The sequence below is a fragment of the Myotis lucifugus genome, unplaced genomic scaffold (genome assembly GCF_000147115.1).
Source record: "Myotis lucifugus unplaced genomic scaffold, Myoluc2.0 scaffold_107, whole genome shotgun sequence".
NCBI classification, from domain to species: Eukaryota; Metazoa; Chordata; class Mammalia; order Chiroptera; family Vespertilionidae; genus Myotis; species Myotis lucifugus.
In genome coordinates, this window is record NW_005871155.1 from 1,142,947 (window position 1) to 1,149,437 (window position 6,491).

General features: G+C 47.7%; 1 pseudogene; it reads left to right on the plus strand.

Moving 5' to 3' along the window:
- Nucleotides 1-207: 207 nt before the first annotated feature.
- LOC102430848 lies at nucleotides 208-1,529 on the plus strand (annotated as a pseudogene).
- Nucleotides 1,530-6,491: the final 4,962 nt, after the last annotated feature.

The following is a 6,491-nucleotide window of genomic DNA, read 5'->3' on the forward strand; positions in this document are numbered from 1 at the left end:
ACCAACAGACCAGCGCCACCGGCACAATCCCAACAGCGCTGCCCACCTCCTGGAACTCGGCCTCGGGTACTGCAGCAACTTCCCCTCCATAGACGCTCCACAAGGAAGAAAGGATACCATCAGCAGTGCCAGGGGCAACCAGCGGTGACTGCTCTCCCCATGCTTCCTCCAGGTCACTTGAGCCGGCCCTCGCCCACCCTGCTCCAGATGAAGTGTGAGCACTGCACACGGTAGGAATGTAGTAAAAAAACACAAAAACTGATGACCAAGAGAATGCCACAGTCAATGTCTGGAGTCTGGCTCAGGAGAACGAAGAGAAGGGAGAATTCCATAAGTTGGCACAGATGCCAAGATATTTCTGAGTGACTGCCTGGCGTGTGACAGTTGTGTGACCGCAGAGGAAGGAGTCCAAGTTTCTCAACAGAACACCAAGGACTTCTTCCGTGTTCTGAACCTTAAAAAGAAATGTGATACCTCATAGCACAAGGTGCTGGCAGTGTCTGTGTGTCCTCAGTCTCTGCCTTGTTTTGCTGCTAAATTCAGCCTCAGTGTCACTGGTGCATCCAGAAGGCTCTGTGGCTTCCTCAAAAGCCTTGGGGTGCACTGTCTTTGACATGAAGATAGCTGCAGACTCAGCATCCTGGAGTCAGAAGGAATTTGTGCGTTGGTACTGCCAGCACCATGAGGAAGAGCCCCAGCCAACCATGCTGACCTCCGCCTGCCCCAGCTGGGTCCAATATGCAGAGCATTGCTGGGTCACCCCATCACCCCCACCTCTCCACGGCCAAGTCTCCCCAGCAGATCATGGGCTCTCTGGTGAAGGATTACTTCACCAGACTGCAGAACCTGTCCCCAGACAAGATTTTCCACGTCATTGTGGCCCCATGTTATGACAAGAAACTGGAGGCCCTTTGAGAAGATGTTCCCACAGCTTTACATAGTTCCCAGGGTGCTGACTACATGTTAACCTCAGGTGAAATTGTCCAGATAATGGAGCAAAGTGACTTCGCCTCGAATGATGCCGCCATGGACACTCTGTTTGGAGACATGAAGGAGAAGGAGGTGAGGCTCCACGAGGGTGCCAGCTCCGACGGGTACCTGGCGCAGATCTTCAGGCACATGGCCAAGGAGTTGTTCAACGAGGACGTGGGAGTGCTCACCTATCGCATCCTGAGGAACAAAGACTTCCAGGAGGTCACCCTGAAAGGGACAGAGAGGTTCTGCTACGCTTTGAGGCTGCTTATGGCTTTCAGAACATCCAGAAGTGGTCCTGAAGCTGTAGAGGGGCAAGTTCCCCTGCCACTTCATGGAGCTCCTGGCCTGCACCGGGCATGCCTAAGCAGCAGGGGCCAGGCCCAGGCGGATGACAGGTGTGCAGATAGGGCACTGCTGCAGCAGATGGAAGACATCTACACTGCCATCCCGGTGTGTCCCCCGGAGACCAGCGCCATGTGCAGGAGATGTACCAGGAGTGGCTGGGGGTGGGGGAGCGACTCCCCCGGGCCCAGGTGGCCCTGAACACCGCCTAGCAGGGCCCAGGGCAGCCTGCCAGGACATCAAGTGGTAAAGGTCCAGCAGACGCCTGGCCTGCAGGCTGCCTAAGGATGGGTGTCAGACGCGTGAAGGAAAGCTTAGCATCTCTGTCATCGCTTTGGTTTTCAGAATTCCCTGCTCCCCATCTGTCAGCTCCCTCCCTCTGAGGGGCACTGTCATCATCACATGGGTGCAACTGGAATACTGTATCTCGAGAGGATTGCCCCAATGTATGCATCCTTTTACCTAACGATGAAAATATCCCAAAGAACAAGAATGGAGATAGACTACTGTCCTTTAGGCTTAAAAAAACCCTGGAACTGTCCTGCAAAGAGCTGAGACTTGGTTCTGTCCACGTGCCTCAGAGAGATTGGATGAGGAAATGGCCTGGTTTGGTCGTGACTTTACCCACTTATGTTACTCTTGAAGGTGTCTTTGCCACAATGTGAATAAACTGCCACCTTTTGGAATAGAGGCTCATACGAAAGTCTGCATTCCCAACTTTTCTTGAAACAGATCTATGCTCTGCAGCTGTGGCCACCGTCCTGAGATCAGGTCCTGTCGACCAGGTCCTGTTGCTGGGAATCAGGGGGCACTGGAGTGGAGCCCTGCCCCCTGTGCCCTTTTACATTCAGGGATTGAGCTGAACTCACTTTTGGGGAGGGCTGGCAAGGGTGACAGGTATCACAGATGGAAGGATGGAGAATGGAGAGGTGGACAGCCTGCTCGGTCCCTCCCTGGGTGGGGTCAGGCAGATGAAGGCCGGCCAGCCTGCCCCACAATTGGGTGAGATAGTGTCCTCTGTGTCCACCTCTCACCCCATGGGCCTGGCCACTCCCCTCAACTCTGGGCAGCCCTCTGTGTTCCACGACAGTGCACTCTGCCCTCACATGCTGCTCGGCCTAAGTGAGAAGGAAGAGAGCAGTTGGCCCATAGACAACTACACAGAAAGATAGGGCTCACTGGCGAGCACAGTGGCAGTGGTGGGAACCTCTCCTGCCTCTGTGGCAATGCTAAGGTGCAGAGAGCTGAGTGGTAAGGAGCAGCAAGCAGGTGGGCGGTAAGGAGTGAGGGGTCCCGGACTGCGAGAGGGATTTCCAACTGTCGGCTTAGGCCTGTTCCCTGTGGGCATCCCCTGAGGGGTCTTGGACTGGGAGAGGGTGCAGGCCAGGCTGAGGGACCCCCCCACACACCAATGCATTAATTTCGTGCACTGGACCTCTAGTTATTTTATAAATGGTAATTTATGCACTCGAGGGGTGGGGGGTCCCTCAGCTTGGCCTGTGCACTCTCGCAGTCTGGGACCCCTCGGGGGATGACCACCTGCTGGCTTAGGCCCACTCCCCGAGGGATTGAGCCTGAGCTGGCAGTCAGACATCCCTCTGGCAGCCCGGGAGCCCTCGAGGGATGTCCACTTGCCAGTGGGGAGCAGACCTAAGCTGCAGTCAGACACCTTAGTGCTGCTGAGGAGGCGGGAGAGGCTCCCACCACCACCACTGTACTGGCAGCCGTCAGCCTGGCTTGTGGCTAAGCAGAGCTCCCCCTCTGGGAGCTCACTGACCACCAGGGGGCGGCTCCTGCATTGTACGTCTGCCCCCTGGTGGTCAGTGTGTGTCATAGTGACCAGTCATTCCCAGTTGTTCTGCTGTTAGGGTCAATTTGCATATTATCCTTTTATTATATAGGATAGAGGCTGGGTGGGGGCCATCTGGTTTGCCCTGAAGGGTGTCCTGGATCAGGTGGGGTTCCGCTGAGGTGCCTGGCCAGCCTGGGTGAGGAGCTGAGGGCCGTTTTCAGACTGGAAACACCCCCTTCAGGGTGGGGGTCCCCGCTGGAGTGCCTGGCCAGCCTGGATGAGGGGCTGAGGGCCGTTTTCAGGCTGGCCACACCCCCTTCAGGGTGGGGGGTCCTGCTGGGGTGCCTGGCCAGTCTAGGTGAGGGGCTGATGGCTGTTTGCAGGCTGGCCAAGCCCCTCAGTGGGGATCCTCACCCCATGAGGGTGTGGCCATCCTGTGTGAGGGGCTGATGGCTGTTTGCAGGCTGGCCACGGCCCCCAGCCACCTAAGCTCCCAGTGGAGGCTGGCTGGAAGCAGGTATCTGGGATTTGTTTATCTTCTATAATTGAAACTTTGTTGCCTTGAGCGGAGGCTACAGCCAGCCATGGCAGGTGGGAAGCTTGGCTTCCTCCATCGCCGGGGCAACCAAAGCCTCCTGCTTGCTCTAGGGCTGTGGTTGCCAGCCCGCCATCTTTGGTTGGCTAAATTTGCATATGGTCACTCTGATTGCCCAGGCTGAAGGGACCCCCTCGGGGGGCGTAGCAAAGGTATAGTCAATTTGCATGTTCTCTTTTATTAGATTAGATAAATCTGCACCATCCAACATGGAAGCCTCCAGTCACATGTGGTTATTGAGCATTTAAAACATGGCTACTCTGAATTGAGATGTACTGTCAGTATAAAATAGACACCAGATTTCAAAGATTTAGTATAAACAATAAAAGTATTATTAATAATTTTTATATTGATTATATTTTGAAATAATAATATGTTGGATATATTGAGTTAAGTAAAATGTCAGAGTTTGCCCCAGCTGGGTGGCTTGGTTGGTTGGAGCATTGTCCCATAGACCAAAAGGGTTGTGGGTTCGATTCCTGGTCAGGGCATATACCTAGCTTGCTGGTTCTATCTCCAATCAATGTTTCTCTCTCACATCAATGTTTCTCTTTCTCTTCCTTCCTTTCTTCCTAAAATCAATAAAAAACATATCCTCAGGTGAGCATTAAAAATGTTGGAGTCAAATTTATCTATTTCTTTTTATATTTTTAGTGTAGCTACTAGAAAATGTATAAGTACATGTGTGGTTCGCATTATATTTATATTGCTCTACAGTTTAAGAAAGCACAAAGAAAATGTTTGTTTCAGTTGGCCTCAAAGTATTTTTAAAATTTTGAAACAATTTGGGAATTGTATTTAAGCAAGAATCATCCTAAGGAGGTATAAAATTCGATTATTAAGTATATGCTTTATACCCACCCCTTCCCCTATTTTCACACCCCATTTCAAACAAGAACAATGACAGGCAAACATACACAAATAAGTAAAACAATGTAAGTAGGTTCAAGTACAGTAAGATTCTACGTGCACCAAGTTCATGGACCAGAAAAGGAAGGCAGTCAACAGCATAAGCACAAAAATCTAATCCTACTTCTAGGCAGGAAGTAGGCAAAGACATCTGGAAGTTGGACTCATCTAAAGTAATGGTAACTAAAATTATACAAAGTGGCAACAGGAATCAAGCTGAAGGCTTCAGTGGAACACCCCCTGACTTAAAGAAAAAATTTTCAAAAAAGCAAAAAAATTGCTCTTTAATTGTTGCCTGAGAATTTTGTCTCCTTCTTAAATTAATAGGACATAAAAACGGCCTCATCTTCGGAATCTGAAAGAAGCTAACTATTGGCTCTATGACCATATTGGCCATAAACCTTAATCCATATTTTAAGGTGCATCAGCTCCAAACCTGCAACACAAGACTTGTTTTGGTCAGCAAGTCCCAAGGAGCCAGGTGGAGGCAATCAATGAAACAACTTAGAGAAAGAGACATGGGCAGAGAAGGAAAACAAACAAATACAAACAAACAAAGACTTACATACTTTTTTCTCAAAATGACCCTAGAAACTATGATACCAAAACAAAGTAATGTAATGCTAAGACACATATCCAATACAAATTACCTAGAAGAAGATACATTTAATCAAGCAAAACTAAAGTATGAGAATAATCTATTAGAGTGTCCTCCTGATACACCAAGGTTGCAGTTCCATTCCCGTTCTGGACACATACAAGAATCAACCTATGAATGCATGAATAGGTGAAATAACAACTCTCTCTCTCTCTCTCTCTCTCTCCCTTTGTCTCTCTCTCCCTTTGTCTGTCTCTCTCTCTCTCTCTCTCTCTCTCTCAAAATAACAAATAAAAATTTTAAAAAGAATAGTCTGCCAAAGACTTTAAAATAAGTACATTTAGGGTGATAAAGGAGATAAGTCAAAGAATAACTTTCACTAAAAATAGAACACAGAATTGGCAAGCAAAACAGGAAAGAATTAAACAAAACATGTATATCTAAAAGAAACAATGTAAAAATTTTAAACATGAAAAATATTCATTGAAAATGTTTTTAAAAACAGCCAGGCTGTACAGAATCAGGGAATGGGAAGATATTACTGAGGATTTCACTAAAATGCATCACAAAGAGACAAAGAGAAAAATATGACAAAGCAGTTGAAGGTTTTAGAGGATAAACGGAAAAGTCTAACATGTCTGTCTAAAGAATTTTCCAGAAAGGTAGGAAAGCAATAGTTAAAGAGATATTTGCTAATGTTTGTCCAGAACTGAAGAAAGACATGAGTCCTAAGAGGAAAAATTAAGTCCAAGGGCTCATAGTGAAGATAAATATTAATCACTACAGGGTAATACATTCAGTGAGTCTACAAACAATCAAGAACAAAGGAAGTGGAGATCTTAAAAACTACTAGAGTAAAAAAGACAAATTACCTAAAAGACTAACAGTTAAACTGACAGCAACAGTAGATAACAGGATATGAAAGAATAATATCCTCAAAATGCTAAGTGAAAGTAACTTATCCTAGATGTTTACACCCAAATTATCACTCAAACATAATGAAGAGCAATACATGTGTTTCTAGATTCAGAAAGAAATACCAAGAGAGTTTACCATCAACTGATGCTCATAAGCACAAATATTAAAGATTGTATTTAAGTAAAAGGACCCAGAGGGAAGGCATGGAATACAAGTAACAATGGTAGTTGGGTAGCTTGGCTCAGTGGTTGAGCATCGACCTATGAACCAGGAGGTCACGGTTTGATTCCTGGTCAGGGCATGCAGGAGGCAGTCATCAATGATTCTCTCTCATCATTGATGTTTTTATCTCTCTTCCCCCT